The 16,868-nt window shown below is 47.5% G+C and overlaps 1 long non-coding RNA gene across 2 annotated transcripts; it reads right to left on the bottom strand.

Annotated features, from left to right (window-relative positions):
- Positions 1 to 1,106: 1,106 nt before the first annotated feature.
- LOC140611243 (uncharacterized) lies at positions 1,107 to 12,076 on the bottom strand. Of its 2 annotated transcripts, XR_012012524.1 has the most exons (4): positions 11,740 to 12,076; positions 10,729 to 10,798; positions 8,929 to 9,086; positions 1,107 to 1,760 (listed from the first exon to the last, which is right to left on the bottom strand). It is a non-coding gene; the product is annotated as an uncharacterized lncRNA (long non-coding RNA). The 2 variants fall into 2 exon arrangements; XR_012012525.1 differs by lacking the exon at positions 8,929 to 9,086.
- Between the last annotated feature and the right edge of the window lie 4,792 nt (positions 12,077 to 16,868).

Raw genomic sequence — 16,868 nt, 5'->3', positions numbered from 1 at the left:
GTGCAAGTGTCCAGTCAGTTCACTACATCTGTGTCTTTGGGTTAAATACCCAGTAGTGCAATCGATGGGTTGTAGTATAGCTCCATTTCCAGCTTTTTGAGGAACCTCCACACTGTTTTCCAGAGTGGCTGCACCAGTTCACATTCCCACTAACAATGCAAGAGTGTTCCACTTTCTCCACATCCTCTCCAACATTTGTCGTTTCCCGTCTTGTTAATTTCTCCCATTTTCACTGGTGTGAGGTGGTATCTCATTGTGGTTTTGATTTCTATCTCCCTGATGAAAAGTCACGTGGAGCATTTTTTCATGTGCTTGCTCACTCTGTGTAGGTCTTCTTTGGAGAAAAGCGGGTACCTTTAAGTTGGAGAAGAGATGGCAACTCAAGGGGTGTTATTTCCTGTCATGGCCACATACCAGAAGGTTCTTGAGTATGTGTATGTGCGTTTGCCTGTGCCTGTGAGGAGAGGTCGTTGGATAGAATTTGAAAGCAGATCCTCTCCATATTTATAGGTCTATATCTATTTCTCTCTCTTTCTGCACACATCTCTTTCTAACCATTTTGTCTCTATCTCTATAGGGAGATCTATATATGGACGTATAGAGATTAGATATAGAAATGTTTAGTTTGCATATTTAAATATAAATATATAGTTCTGTTTATAGATAATTATTATATTATGAGTAATACATTTAATAATAAATATATTAAGTGGAAACATAGATTTATGTTTATATGTTTGTTTATATAAACATCTATTTATGTTCCTGGGAGCGATCTATCAGTAGATCTATCACTCTATCATCTATCTAGCTAGCTAGCTATATATCCCAGGAAGAGAAAAACCCAGATCGAACAGATGGGAATGTCCCCCTCCGGAATGTGTCATACAAGAAGATAGGCAAAAATCTTCTGTACTTTCCTGATGTGCTGATGCAATTAACTCAGAGATGTACCTGTGATGTACTGTGGGCCAGGAGCCAGTGGTCAAGAGAGAATCCTTGAGACATTTTCCATGCAAAAAGGTGTTTTTATTAAAGTATGGGGACAGGACCCCTGGGCCTGAAAAGCTTCACCAGGATTATGAGGAGCCTTGGTTATCATCTTTTAAGTTGCTGTGTGGGATGGGGACTCTAGAGATAAAAGAAGTTTCCAAAAGGATGTTCACACTTGAAAGATTTATAGGATCCTGGAGGTCTGGCTATCAGCAAACAAATGTTGCTTTTGGCCTCTAGCAAAGCATTAACATTCAGGCAGCTGTGAATTCTTGTAAGAATGTCCCACTCTGTCGGTTTCAAGTATTTGTTTATGGACTGCAAGTTTGTTAGGAAATGTAATTGTAGGGATGCCTGAGTGGCTCAGTGGTTGATCCTGGGGTCCTAGGATGGGGTTCCACATTGGGCTTCCCACAGGGAGCCTGCTTCTCCCTTTGTCTCTGTCTCTGCCTCTCTCTCTTTCTCTCTCTCTCTCTCTGTGTGTCTCTCATGAGCAAATAAAATCTTTTTTTAAAAAAGCAGATATAATTTTAAACTATATTTTTTTGGCCTTAGTTCCCCCTATCACCTGGGTCTTCTATCCCTCCATGCATCTCTTGGTTCGTTGGCCTTTGGTGGTGAAGAATCCAAAGGATATGAGGCAGGAGGTGAGTGAGATGGGATTAAGCCAATGAAGTAATTTCCCAGGGAGCTTGGGTAAGAGAAGTGCAGCAGGCAGAATGAAGTGAGAAAGTCAGGTTCTTGTCTCACGGAGTCGAAGAATGAATCTGGTGGACAAAGAGTGAGTAAAGCGACGGGAGTTTATTAAGCAAGGATACTGAGAAAGCTCTCAGGAGTGGGAGGGGCCCAGGCTGGGTTGCCCACATGAGTAAGGACTAGTGATAACATCTTTCACATCTTTAATGGTTTACTTCTTTTTGGAGTCTGGTTATCCTTTTTTGGGCACAGAGGACTGTCCTAAAAAAGACCCTCTCTACCCATACCTAGGGCAGGGTGGTCTCGTTTGTTTCTTTATTTCTGGTTTCCTTACATCTCAGCATCCTTAGGATCTTTGTGAGCCTGAATCTGTAGCCCCCTACCTATTTCTTCCTACCTAGACTCTCCTGTCCCTCAGTCAAGAACAGGAGAGATGTGGCTCTGAGAAAAGGTGCACTAAGAAACATTGTCACAGTTTCAATATTCCCTCCCCACAATTTGTGAGACCCAATTACTTCCAAACTCCTTTTTCCTCCTTTTTGTTTTGGATGGCAATGCTGCTCTGTGACTGACCTACACAACCAATGGCTCAGTAACAGTTCAACACTGTGGAGAGAACCCAAGGGTCTGCTGGGGAAGCATGAAGGAGAACTGTGGACTTGCTTGTTTTGCCCTCAGAAATCAGCATTAAGGATCCTGATAGGAAGTTCAAAAGACTGCAGGTAGTACTCTGGGACATAGATCGAAACCCAGTGGGGACGGAGCCTGTCTCTGTACCTGTCATATAGAAGGCCAAATAGACTTCTTTTTGGAATGGATGGGTGTTGAATAAATAGGAGAATCTGTGTATGCTGGGTCTGTTTCAGGTCACTGATTCATACTTAGGGAAAGACATTAATCCAGGGACTGGTTCTCTGAACAAGTCCTGGGAAAACATATCCTAAGTTATTCAAAAAGAGTAGTAAGATAGATAAGGAGTTCAGAATTGAGAAAAATATTAAAATCATCTGAGGAAAGTAGAGGTGTTCATCACGCAAGTGGGTTTCTTGCAATTTACTCACTTATAGCTTGTATATTCTGAACAGAAAAACAGAAAGGGAAGGAACCGCATGTGCTTGAGGTCATCAATTTCATCTATAAAAAGGAAATAATACTGCCTGTCCCGTGACACTGTTGTGAGGACTAATAGTGATGGTTGTTGATGTAGAGACTTGCTAGGTCCAGTCACCATAAAATGTAAAAACAACACACTTTTTTTTTTAATTTATTTTTTTATTGGTGTTCAATTTACTAACATACAGAATAACACCCAGTGCCCGTCACCCATTCACTCCCACCCCCCGCCCTCCTCCCCTTCTACCACCCCTAGTTCTTTTCCCAGAGTTAGCAGTCTTTACGTTCTGTCTCCCTTTCTGATATTTCCCACACATTTCTTCTCCCTACCCTTATTTTCCCTTTCACTATTATTTATATTCCCCAAATGAATCAGAACATATAATGTTTGTCCTTCTCCGACTGACTTACTTCACTCAACAGAATACCCTCCAGTTCCATCCACGTTGAAGCAAATGGTGGGTAGTTGTCATTTCTAATAGCTGAGTAATATTCCATTGTATACATAAACCACATCTTCTTTATCCATTCATCTTTCTTTGGACACCGAGGCTCCTTCCACAGTTTGGCTATCGTGGCCATTGCTGCTAGAAACATCGGGGTGCAGGTGTCCCGGCGTTTCATTGCGTTTGTATCTTTGGGGTAAATCCCCAACAGTGCAATTGCTGGGTCGTAGGGCAGGTCTATTTTTAACTGTTTGAGGAACCTCTACACAGTTTTCCAGAGTGGCTGCACCAGTTCACAGTCCTACCAACAGTGTAAGAGGGTTCCCTTTTCTCCGCATCCTCTCCAACATTTGTTGTTTCCTGCCTGGTTAATTTTCCCCATTCTCACTGGTGTGAGGTGGTATCTCATTGTAGTTTTCATTTGTATTTCCCTGATGGCAAGTGATGCAGAGCATTTTCTCATATGCATGTTGGCCATGTCTATGTCTTCCTCTGTGAGATTTCTGTTCATGTCTTTTGCCCATTTCATGATTGGATTGTTTGTTTCTTTGGTGTTGAGTTTAAGAAGTTCTTTATAGATCTTGGAAACTAGCCCTTTATCTGATATGTCATTTGCAAATATCTTCTCCCATTCTGTAGGTTGTCTTTGAGTTTTGTTGACTGTATCCTTTGCTGTGCAAAAGCTTCTTATCTTGATGAAGTCCCAATAGTAGTTCATTTTTGCTTTTGTTTCTTTTGCCTTCGTGGATGTATCTTGCAAGAAGTTACTATGGCCGAGTTCAAAAAGGGTGTTGCCTGTGTTCTTCTCTAGGATTTTGATGGAATCTTGTCTCACATTTAGATCTTTCATCCATTTTGAGTTTATCTTTGTGTATGGTGAAAGAGAGTGGTCTAGTTTCATTCTTCTGCATGTGGATGTCCAATTTTCCCAGCACCATTTATTGAAGAGACTGTCTTTCTTCCAATGGATAGTCTTTCCTCCTTTATCGAATATTAGTTGCCCATAAAGTTCAGGGTCCACTTCTGGATTCTCTATTCTGTTCCACTGATCTATGTGTCTGTTTTTGTGCCAGTACCACACTGTCTTGATGACCACAGCTTTGTAGTACAACCTGAAATCTGGCATTGTGATGCCCCCAGCTATGGTTTTCTTTTTTAAAATTCCCCTGGCTATTCGGGGTCTTTTCTGATTCCACACAAATCTTAAAATAATTTGTTCTAACTCTCTGAAGAAAGTCCATGGTATTTTGATAGGGATTGCATTAAACGTGTATATTGCCCTGGGTAACATTGACATTTTCACAATATTAATTCTGCCAATCCATGAGCATGGAATATTTTTCCATCTCTTTGTGTCTTCCTCAATTTCTTTCAGAAGTGTTCTATAGTTTTGAGGGTATAGATCCTTTACATGTTTGGTGAGGTTTATTCCTAGGTATCTTATGCTTTTGGGTGCCATTGTAAATGGGATTGACTCCTTAATTTCTCTTTCTTCAGTCTCATTGTTAGTGTATAGAAATGCCACTGACTTCTGGGCATTGATTTTGTATCCTGCCACACTACCGAATTGCTGTATGAGTTCTAGCAATCTTGGGGTGGAGACTTTTGGGTTTTCTATGTAGAGTATCATGTCATCGGCGAAGAGGGAGAGTTTGACCTCTTCTTTGCCAATTTGAATGCCTTTAATGTCTTTTTGTTGTCTGATTGCTGAGGCTAGGACTTCCAGTACTATGTTGAACAGCAGTGGTGAGAGTGGACATCCCTGTCTTGTTCCTGATCTTAGGGGAAAGGCTCCCAGTGCTTCCCCATTGAGAATGATATTTGCTGTGGGCTTTTCATAGATGGCTTTTAAGATGTCGAGGAATGTTCCCTCTATCCCTACACTCTGAAGAGTTTTGATCAGGAATGGATGCTGTATTTTGTCAAATGCTTTCTCTGCATCCAATGAGAGGATCCTATGGTTCTTGGTTTTTCTCTTGCTGATATGATGAATCACATTGATTGTTTTACGGGTGTTGAACCAGCCTTGTGTCCCAGGGATAAATCCTACTTGGTCATGGTGAATAATTTTCTTAATGTACTGTTGGATCCTATTGGCCAGTATCTTGTTGAGAATTTTTGCATCCATGTTCATCAGGGATATTGGTCTGTAATTCTCCTTTTTGGCGGGGTCTTTGTCTGGCTTTGGAATTAAGGTGATGCTGGCTTCATAGAACGAATTTGGAAGTACTCCATCTCTTTCTATCTTTCCAAACAGCTTTAGGAGAATAGGTATGGTTTCTTCTTTAAACGTTTGATAAAATTTCCCTGGGAAGCCATCTGGCCCTGGACTCTTGTGTCTTGGGAGGTTTTTGATGACTGCTTCAATTTCCTCCCTGGTTATTGGCCTGTTCAGGTTTTCTATTTCTTCCTGTTCCAGTTTTGGTAGTTTGTGGCTTTCCAGGAATGCGTCCATTTCTTCTAGATTGCCTAATTTATTGGCGTATAGCTGTTCATAATATGTTTTTAAAATCGTTTGTATTTCCTTGGTGTTGGTAGTGATCTCTCCTTTCTCATTCATGATTTTATTAATTTGAGTCTTCTCTCTCTTCTTTTTAATAAGGCTGGCTAATGGTTTATCTATCTTATTAATTCTTTCAAAGAACCAACTCCTGGTTCTGTTGATCTGTTCCACAGTTCTTCTGGTCTCGATTTCGTTGAGTTCTGCTCGAATCCTTATTAACTCCCTTCTTCTCTTGGGTGTAGGATCTATTTGCTGTTTTTTCTCTAGCTCCTTTATGTGTAAGGTTAGCTTTTGTATTTGAGTTCTTTCCAGTTTTTGAATGGATGCTTGTATTGCGATGTATTTCCCCCTTAGGACTGCTTTTGCTGCATCCCAAAGATTTTGAACGGTTGTATCTTCATTCTCCTTAGTTTCCATGAATCTTTTTAATTCTTCCTTAATTTCCTGGTTGACCCTTTTATCTTTTAGCAGGATGGTCCTTAACCTCCACGTGTTTGAGGTCCTTCCAAACTTCTTGTTGTGATTTAGTTCTAATTTCAAGGCATTATGGTCCGAGAATATGCAGGGGACAATCCCAATCTTTTGGTATCGTTTCAGACCCGATTTGTGACCCAATATGTGGTCTATTCTGGAGAAAGTTCCATGTGCGCTTGAGAAGAATGTGTATTCAGTTGAGTTTGGATGTAACGTTCTGTAGATATCTGTGAAATCCATCTGGTCCAGTGTATCATTTAAAGCTCTCGTTTCTTTGGAGATGTTTTGCTTAGAAGACCTATCGAGTATAGAAAGAGCTAGATTGAAGTCACCAAGTATAAGTGTATTATTATCTAAGTATTTCTTCACTTTGGTTAATAATTGATGTATATATTTGGCAGCTCCCACATTCGGAGCATATATATTGAGGATTGTTAAGTCCTCTTGTTGAATAGATCCTTTAAGTATGATATAGTGTCCCTCTTCATCTCTCACTACAGTCTTTGGGGTAAATTTTAGTTTATCTGATATAAGGATGGCTACCCCTGCTTTCTTTTGAGGACCATTCGAATGGTAAATGGTTCTCCAACCTTTTATTTTCAGGCTGTAGGTGTCCTTCTGTCTAAAATGAGTCTCTTGTAGACAGCAAATAGATGGGTCCTGCTTTTTTATCCAGTCAGAAACCCTGCGCCTTTTGATGGGGTCATTAAGCCCGTTCACATTCATAGTTACTATTGAGAGATATGAGTTTAGTGTCATCATGATATCTATTCAGTCTTTGTTTTTGTGGACTGTTCCACTGAACTTCTTCTTAAAGGGGAATTTTAAGAGTCCCCCTTAAAATTTCTTGCAGAGCTGGTTTGGAGGTCACATATTCTTTTAGTTGCTGCCTGTCTTGGAAGCTCTTTATCTCTCCTTCCATTTTGAATGAGAGCCTTGCTGGATAAAGTATTCTTGGTTGCATGTTCTTCTCATTTAGGACCCTGAATATATCCTGCCAGCCCTTTCTGGCCTGCCAGGTCTCTGTGGAGAGGTCTGCTGTTACCCTAATACTCCTCCCCATAAAATTCAGGGATTTCTTGTCTCTTGCTGCTTTAAGGATCTTCTCCTTATCTTTGGAATTTGCAAGCTTCACAATTAAATGTCGAGGTGTTGAACGGTTTTTATTGATTTTAGGGGGGGATCTCTCTATTTCCTGGATCTGAATGCCTGTTTCCCTTCCCAGATTAGGAAAGTTTTCAGCTAGAATTTGTTCAAATACATATTCTGGCCCTCTGTCCCTTTCGGCGTCCTCGGGAACCCCAATTAAACGTTGGTTTTTCTTCCTCAGGCTGTCGTTTATTTCCCTTAATCTATCTTCATGGTCTTTTAATTGTTTGTCTCTTTTTTCCTCAGTTTCCCTCTTTGCTATCAACTTGTCTTCTATGTCACTCACTCGTTTTTCCACCTCGTTAACCCTCGTCGTTAGGACTTCTAGTTTGGATTGCATCTCATTCAATTGATTTTTAATTTCTGCCTGATTAGCTCTAAATTCTGCAGTCATGAAGTCTCTTGAGTCCTTTATACTTTTTTCTAGAGCCACCAGTAGCTGTATAATAGTCCTTCTGAATTGGCTTTCTGACATTGAATTGTAATCCAGATTTTGTAACTCTGTGGGAGAGAGGACTGTTTCTGATTCTTTCTTTTGAGGTGAGGTTTTCCTTCTAGTCATTTTGCTCAGTGCAGAGTGGCCCAAAGCAAATTGTATTGGGAAAAAGAGAAAAAGAGAGGAGAGAAAGAAGGAAAGAAAAGAGAAAGAGAAAAAAAAAAGGGAAGAAAAAGAGAAAAAAAAACGAAAAAAAAAAAAAAGAAGAAAAAGAGAAAGAAAAAGAAAGGAGAAAAAAAGGGGGTGGGGGAAGGAAACAAATCAAAAAGCAAAACAAAAAAAAAAAAAAAAAGAACCACAGGGGAGTATCTTCTGATTCTGTGTTCTTTAAGTCCCTTGGCTTCTCCTGGAAGTTGTCAGTCTAGCTGATCTTCTGGGGGAGGGGCCTGTTGTGCTGATTTTCAGGTGTTAGCAGTTGGGTAGCTGCTCTGCCCCTGCCTGGTGCAGGGCTCAGTGGGGGTTGTTTACCCCGTGAGGCCGCAGGAGGAACAGCCCCAGTGGCGGGGCAGCTCTGGAAACCTGGATTCAGCTCCGGCAGGAACTCCGTCTGCAGGGCCTGGAGGCTCCGGGGCGGGGCCGTTGCTCTGCTCAGCTGGGGCAGGAGCGTCCTTGCTGTCCTGGGCCCTCCCGGCCTCTGCCTGTCCCGGGGGAGGCAGGATCCTGGGCTGTGTCTGGGCGCCCTGTGCTCCGGAGCCTGCGCTGTTGGATTCGCGCTCCCGGGCTGCGCAACCCCCTCCGCGGAGCTGCTGCCCGAGCCCCTCCGAGCTGCTCCGGGTCCCGCCGCGCGCTGCAGCCCTTAGGGAGCTCGGCGCACTCTCCTGGGCGCGCAGTTGCTCTGTTACTGTCCCAGGGAGCCCGAGGGCATCCTCCCCCTCCTGGGTCTTGCTCCAACTCCCCGCGAGCCCCTTTCCCCCGGGAAGGTCGGTGCAGCTCCTGCGTCTCCGGGACGGGGCTCTCCTGTCCTGGGGACACTCGCCCTGGCCTCAGCCCAGCTCCTCGCGGGGCCCCTCCCCCTTGGAGGCCTTTGTTCCTTTATTTCTTTTTCCCCGTCTTCCTACCTTGATAGATGCGCGAACTCTTCTCACTGTAGCATTCCAGCTGGTCTCTCTTTAAATCTCAGGCCGAATTCATAGATTTTCAGGATAATTTGAAGGTTTTCTAGGTAGTTTGGTGGAGACAGGTGATTTGGAGACCCTACTCTTCCGCCATCTTGCTCCTCCCCCCAAAAACAACACACTTGATTAATATAGCTACCAATATAGCTGCCATATACTTTTTCATTTTATTTATTTATTTATTTATTTATTTATTTATTTATTTATTTATTTATTTATTTATTATTTGAGAGAGAGAGAGGGAGAGAGAGGCAGAGACACAGATAGAGGGAGAAGCAGGTTCCATGCAGGGAGCCTGACGTGGGACTCCATGCTGCATCTCCAGCATCCCACACTGGGCTGAAGGTGGCGCTAAATCGCTGAGCCACCGGGGCTGCCCTACAATATACTTGTTAAAAATATATTTTATCTATTTATTCATGAGAGAGAGAGAGAAAGAGAGAGAGAGAGAGGCAGAGACACAGGCAGAGGGAGAGGCAGGCTCCATGCAGGGAGCCCGAAGTGGGACTCCATTCTGGGTCTCCAGGATCACGCCCTGGGCAGAAGGCAGTGCTAAACGGCTGAGCCACCCAGGCTGCCCATTTTCAATTCTTAAAACACACAATTCGACTTCTTTCTAGCAAAGTTTTATGTGAGTTGGTGTACCTATCAATTAAAAGCTGTAGGGTATGGATCCCAGACTGCCCCTAAGGTGCATGTTCAGAGCCCTTCCAATTCCTCCAAGTGCAGCCTGGAAACCACCGAGCTGGTCTGAGGTCACATCCACAGCTGTGGGAACCAAGTGCCAGAGGCCGTCACGATTTACTGGATCAGAAACCCAGTTGTCTCCTGACGCATCTGAGTCAGGGAATTGGTTTTTCTCAGGGCAGGGTGAAAAAAACCTTACACGATCAGGATTTCTCTCATCCCAAGAAAAATGCTTAGGTTTTTTTTGTTTGTTTCTTTTTTCTCATGTTGTTTGGCTATTTCTCTTGTCACATTGCCCTACTTCCTTTGGTAATTAGTTTTAGAAAGAAATCATTCACATAATGAAAATGATCTAGAAACTCAGGTTAAAAAATTTTTCTAGCCAGTGTGGATATGTGTGATTCACAGTTGCTTTAAGCCTACAGAAATTTGTTTGCACAAATTAATAACAACTTTTAATAAACAGACTTTACTGTTCACTGCTAAAAATATTCCTGTCAGAAGGGCAAGACAGCCGAAGAGTAGGGTCCCCAAGTCACCTGTCCCTACCAAACTACCTAGCTAACTCTCAAATCATCCTGAAAACCTATGAATTCGGCCTGAGATTTAAAGAGAGAACAGCTGGAACACTACAGTGAGAAGAGTTCGCATTTCTATTAAGGCGGTTCCCACCTTGGCTTCACCGGGACCTGGTGACTGTGGTCTCCACCTTTGCCTCACCTGGACCTGGTGACTCTGGTCCCCACCTGGGCCTCACCTGGACATGGTAGCTGTGGACTTCATCTGGACCTGGTGACTGTGGTCCCCACCTGGGCCTCACCATACCTGGTGACTGGGCTCCTCAGCTACCAATGACTAACATCCAGGATGGACCCTTAGTTGCTACTGACACCAGTACCATCCCCAGGGTCTCACTTGTTCCTGGTGACTATGGTCCTTGTCTGGGCTGACCTGACTCATCCTTGGCTCTGATCCTCTCCTGGGCCTCCCCTGCCTTGCAGGTATGGTCTCCCTTGTCGTGGGTGTGTATTGTCTATGGTCCCTTCTGGGCCTCACCTGATGGTACCGGGCCACGATATCCTCCCTTCACAAGGCCAGTAGGTTCTCCGAGTCCTCCTGCATGGTGCTGCAATCCAAACACATCCAAGAATGACGGCACATGAAAACCTTCCGAGGACACATGCGTCCGGGTGCTCCCCGTGGGCAGGTCCCCCTCCATCTGACCAGAGCCGGAGACAACCCCATAGCCCTGAGGGGCAGAGGCTTGGCTAGAACATCACACGCCGGCCCTCACTGCCTGTCTGTCACTCGCCCACCTACAGTCCACCTTCCCAGCCACTGTCCCAGGACACGCCGTCACGCTGGGATCACAGTGCGCTCCCACCCCGGTATCAGGAGCACACGGGCGGGGGACCCAGGAGGCTCTGGCGAACTGCCGATCTGATGCTCGGGTTGATGTCTCCCAGCCCGGGGGATATCGAAGGTTTCTCTTAGATTCCACAAGCACAACGACCGAGGGGAGAAAGCAACGGACTAGACTTCATCAAAATTAAAACCTGATGCCAGCAAGAGTGCGACCAAACTCCCCACACTGAGGGCAACGATGCGTGAATAGCCTGAGGGGGGTTCTGGGGGGAGCACGAGGGACTCTGCCCGCATTCCAGTGCGTGAAGAGTAAGCCTGCTCACCGGTCAGGGGGACCCAGCAGGCCCTGACCGTCCTCCCCTCACCACAGAGTGGGGCGGGGGGGTGTCATCCCTGTCGGGGTCCTTGCATCTAGGACGGGCTGGAAAGGTCACGTATTGTGTCTCCCTGAATAGCACAGGCCTTACAGGGGAGCGGGGGTCCCGAGGGAGCTGCCAAACTCTGACTGCAGCCTCTTTCCCTGGACAGGGCCTTAGGGGGCCACCCTCACCCCGTGGGGCTGTGGAAGGGCTGCAGGAGCTGCTCAAGGTCATCTCATTGGGGTCGGGGTGTTTTGGACCCCAGCCCAGGAGGCCAGCGCCCCCACCCGGACCCACAGGCCCCAGAGTGGCCCACGGGGAGCAGGCATCAGGGGCCACTCACCTGTGACCTATCGCTGTGTGAGCGCCTCCTCTTTATGCATCGTGTACTGGGTAGAGTGGGAGAGTTGGGGAACTGGGTAGAGTGGGAGTTCTGGGGTACTGGGGAGAGTGGGAGAGTTGGGGTACTGGGGAGAGTGGGAGTACTGGGGAGAGTGGGAGAGTTGGGGTACTGGGGTGAGTGTGAGTACTGGGGAGAGTGGGGGTACTGGGGAGAGTGGGGGTACTGAGGAGAGTGGGAGTACTGAGCTACTTGGGAGAGCAGGAGAGTCGGGTCGCTGTGAGCCAGATCCAAAGCACGAGTGCTTCCGAAGGTCTGCAGAAGCACAGTGAGCGCCAGGCAGTAGTGGAACCCGGGGGCGTCACAGTTCCGCCCACAGTGGGGTCCCGCATCATCACTGTGGGCAGGCGGGGTCCAATCAGCACTTAGCCCTTCACCCTGAAGGCCAAGGGTCCCGGGGGAGGGTCCTGTCCCCCCGCCAGGTGGGAAGGGGATGCAGGCACCCTCCCCCATCCTCGGGCCCTGCAGGCCTCCCACCATTCTAGGCAGACTGGGGGTCACAGATGTCCCCCCGACCCCCAGAGTTCACAGCATGGGGTCGCACTTAACATTTGAGGGGCTCCTGGGTGGTTCAGTCGGTTCCACGTCGACTCTTTAATTTGGCTCAGGTCAGGATCTCGAGGTTGTGGCATGGAGCCTCACGTGGGGCTCGGGCTCCGTTGGGTGAGGAGTCCACTCCAGGTTCCCCTCTCCCTCTGCTCCTCCCTACCGCACCCTCTCTCAAGTAAATTTTCTAAAAATTAACATGAAGACACGTGAGCATCTTTATCCCCTCTGCAGAGGTGTCTTCGTGTGTGTAACGACCGTGTAAATGCCTTTCACGGACCCACCGGGAGTCCTACCAGAAACCCCTTTTCCTTGATATTTACTGAAGTACAGTCAACACACAATGTGACAGTAGTTTCAGGGCTACAACTAGAGACTTGACAATTCTGTGCCTTACTCAGCTCCCCCCACGAGAAGCAGCGTCACTGTCTGTCCCCGTATAAAGTTATCACAACAGTACTGACTCTATTCCCTAGGCTGTATTTTCTAAATTTCTGTGACTTATTTTATTTACAAACCAGACGCTTATAGCTGTTACTATTGTTCATCTACGTCGCCCGTGTCCTACCCACGGCCCCTCTGTCCATCAGTCAGCAGGATCCATCACATTAACCAGAGAAAGGACATGGGGTAGCCCCCGGTGGTTCAGCGGTTTAGCGCCTGCCTTCAGCCCAGGTCGTGATCCTGGAGTCCCGGGATCGAGTCCCACGTCGGGTTCCCTACATGGAGCCGCCTTTTCCCTCTGCCCGTGTCTCTGTCTTTCTCTCTCTGTGTCTCTGTGTCTCTCAAGGATATATAAATAAAATCTTAAAAAAAAGAAAAACGAGAGAAAGGACAAAAAGCATACGATCCTCTCAAGAGTTGCAGAAAAAACATTTGACAAAATACAGCATCAAAAGCATAGTGGGTTTTGAGGAAATGTCTATCAACAGAATAAAGGCCGCTAGGAAGCTGACATCATCTTCAAGGGTGAAAACCTGAAATCGTCTCCCCTAAGAGCAGGAACAAGCCAAGGAGGTCCCCTCTCAGCACTGGAAGTCCTAATGTAGTCAACAGACAGGAAACAGCAAAGGTTTCACACCTGGAAGGGGGACGTCACACTGTCCCTATTTGCTGAAGACGCGGTACTAGAAACAGGAAACCCGAGAGCCCACACCAAAACCTGTTAGAACTAATGATTGAATTCAGTAAATTCACGGGACACCAACTGAACCTACAGAGCTCAGTAGCCTTGCTGTGTCCCAATAATGAGCACTCAGGAAGGAAATGAAGGACGTGACTCCCTTCTCAGGAGCATCACAGAGAATAAATAATGAGCCTGAACCAAAGGAGCACAAGACTTGTGCACTGAGCCATACCATGCTCTGGGAGGTCGTCCTGGGCTCGTGGGGTGGAAGCCTCATCTTGTGAAAGTGTCCGCAGTTCCTGAAGCCACCCTCGGTTTCAGTGTCATTCCTATCAAAATCATGGTGGTAGATCCTAGAAATAGGAAAAAAAAAAACCCTAACATCCGTCAGCCCCCACAAATGACCCCGGACAGCAAATCAGTATTGGAAAAGCAGGACAGAGCGGGACGCAGCACTTTCCTATTTCAAACGATGTCACAGAGACACAGGATAAAGCAGTGTGGTTCTCGGACCCCTGGCTGGCTCTGTCGGTTAAGCATCCGACTCCTGACCTCCCCTCCGGTCCTGATCTCGGGGTCCTGAGTTCTAGCCCTGGGTTGGGCCATGAACGAGGCGTGGCACCTACTTAGACCCACAGGGGGTAGTTCCAGCATAAGCTGAAGGAGCAGAACAGAGAGTCCAGAAGGAAATGTGCTCTGATACAACTGATATTTTTTAACTTAATTTAATTTAAACCCAATTAATTAACGTATAGTGTTTTCGTTATAACGAAAGTATAATTCTACTTTCAGAGGTAGAATTCAGGGATTCACAGTTGGAGAGAACAGCAGTGCTCGTGATATCACCTGCCCTCCTTCGTGCCCGTCCCCCGTTAACCCCTCCCCCCTCCCCTCCAGCGACCTTCAGTTTGTTTCCTATGATTAAGAGTCTGTATTTCCTGCATCTGTTTTCATCTTATTTGTTTTTCCTTCCCTTCACAGTAGTTCATCTGCTTTGCTTCTTTAATTCCACCTATGAATGACACCACACGGTCATTCTCTTTCCCGACTGACTTATTTCACTTAACACGATCCCTCTAGTTCTATCCGCGTCATTGCAAATGGCAAGATTTCCTTCTCTTTGATAGCTGAGTACCATTCTTCTCTCTATGACCATCATCTATCTCCCATCCTCTTTAGCCATCATCTGTCTGAAGGCACCGAGGCTCCTCCCACAGTGTGGCTACTGTGGACCCGGCTGCTGTAGACATCGGGGCGCAGGTGTCCCGGCGTTTCATTGCATCTGTATCTTCGGAGTGAGCTCCAGGCCGTGCACCTGCCGGTCGCAGGGCAGGTCTATCGGTAACTTCCTGAGGAGCCTCCTGACTGTTTCCAGGGCGGCTGCACCAGCCCGCGGTCCCGCCCACAGTGGAAGAGGGTTGAATGAGTCTTGGTAGACGTGGTAAAAGTTTGGTCCACATTTCATTTCGCATCCTGTGGGTTCCAATTCATTGTCATTAAGCATTTCTGGGGAAGCCGGGTGTTGTGCTCCATTTCAGCGCGACGTTTCCGAAGCTCCTAGGTCTCAGCTGGAGCCTGGAAGGAGGCAGGTCCGGCCCTGGGCGCGGGGACGCCGCCTCCTGCACGTCCTCCTTCAGCTCCTGAGCGTCCCGCAGGGGGCGCCCGAACCCAGGCCCGGGTCAAGGGCGCACGTGCGCAGTAGCACGTAACAGGAGCCCCTTTGCGCTCTGGAGGCCTGAGGAGGACGTGGGGCCGCGTCCACGCTGACAGGAGCCCCGGCCTCCTCAGTACCCGCGGGTAGGCTTTAGGACCATGTGGGGCTGCCTCCACAGTGACAGGAGCCCTGGCCTCCTCAGGACTCCCGGTGAGGCTTCCAGAGGATGTGGAGCCCCGTCCTCGCTGACAGGAGCCCGGTCTCCTCAGGACCCGCGGTGAGACTTCAGGAAGATGTGGGGCCCCGTCCTCGCTGACAGGAGTCCTGGCCTCCTTAGGACCCACGGTGAGTTTTCGGGATGACGTGGGGCTGTGTCCGCGGGGACAGGAGCCCCAGCCTCCTCAGGACCCGCGGGGAGTTTGCGGGATGACGTGGGGTCGCGTCCACGCTGACAGTAGCCCCAGCTTCCTCAGGACCTGCGGTGAGTCTTTGGGATGATGTGGGGCCGCGTCTACGCTGACAGGAGTCCTGGCCTTCTCAGGACCCGCGGATAGGCTTCAGTCCCATGTGGGGCTGTGTCCATGGTGACAGGAGCCTGGCCTCCTCAGAACCTGTGGGGAGGCTTCTGGAGGATGTGTGGCATAATCCACAGTGACAGGACCCCTCTCGTCCTCAGGACCCGCTGTCTATGACTCAGGAACACATGGGGCCACGTCCGCCATGAGAGGAGTCCAGCTTCCTCAGGACCCGCTGGAGGACCCTGGAGGCGCTGTTCAGAGTCACTTTCACCTCAGCAGGACTACTCAGAACGACAAGGTAAGTGAATGGGGAGAATTGAGATAGGGTTAGGGTTTAGGGTGAGCAATAGGTGGTTAAGGTTAGGTTAGATGATATGGATTAGTGATCATGGTTATGCTTACGAGTTACTGGTGAGGGTGAGGGATGGGGTAAGGGTCAAGAGGTAGGAGTTAAAGTAAGGTATTAGGGATTAGGAAATTGAGTTAGGGTCTGGATTAGGGTAATGCTACAGATAGGTTATAGGGTTTAGGGTTAGGGAATGGGAGGGAATACGGTTAGAGATAGAGTGGGGGATGGGGTTAGAGTATAGGGTAAGGGCTGAAGGCAGGTTTACGGTTATGGGTTAGGGTACAGGTTAGGGTACAGGTTAGGGTTAGGGTTAGGGTTAGGGAACGGATTAGGGTTAGGGAAAGGGTTAGGGATAGGGAACGGGTTAGGGAAGGGGTTAGGGTTAGGGAAGGGGTTAGGGTTAGGGAACGGGTTAGGGTTAGGGAACGGATTAGGGAACAGGTTAGGGTTAGGGAACGGATTAGGGTTAGGGAACGGGTTAGGGATAGGGAACCGGTTAGGGTTAGGGTTAGGGTTAGGGAAGGGGTTAGGGAACGGGTTAGGGAACGGGTTAGGGTTAGGGTTAGGGAACGGGTTAGGGTTAGGGTTAGGGTTAGGGAACGGGTTAGGGAACGGGTTAGGGAACGGGTTAGGGAAAGGGTTAGGGTTAGGGTTAGGGTTAGGGTTAGGGGTTAGGGTTAGGGTTAGGGTTAGGGTTAGGGAACGGGTTAGGGTTAGGGAACGGGTTAGGGAACGGGTTAGGGTTAGGGAACGGGTTAGGGTTAGGGTTAGGGTTAGGGTTAGGGTTAGGGTTAGGGTTAGGGTTAGGGTTAGGGTTAGGGAACGGGTTAGGGTTAGGGAACGGGTTAGGGTTAGGGAACGGGTTAGGGTTAGGGAACG

The sequence above is a fragment of the Canis lupus genome, chromosome 19 (assembly GCF_048164855.1).
Source record: "Canis lupus baileyi chromosome 19, mCanLup2.hap1, whole genome shotgun sequence".
Taxonomy (NCBI): Eukaryota; Metazoa; Chordata; class Mammalia; order Carnivora; family Canidae; genus Canis; species Canis lupus.
Note: the sequence above shows the minus strand (reverse complement) of the source record. Positions and strands in the feature narration are given on the sequence as shown.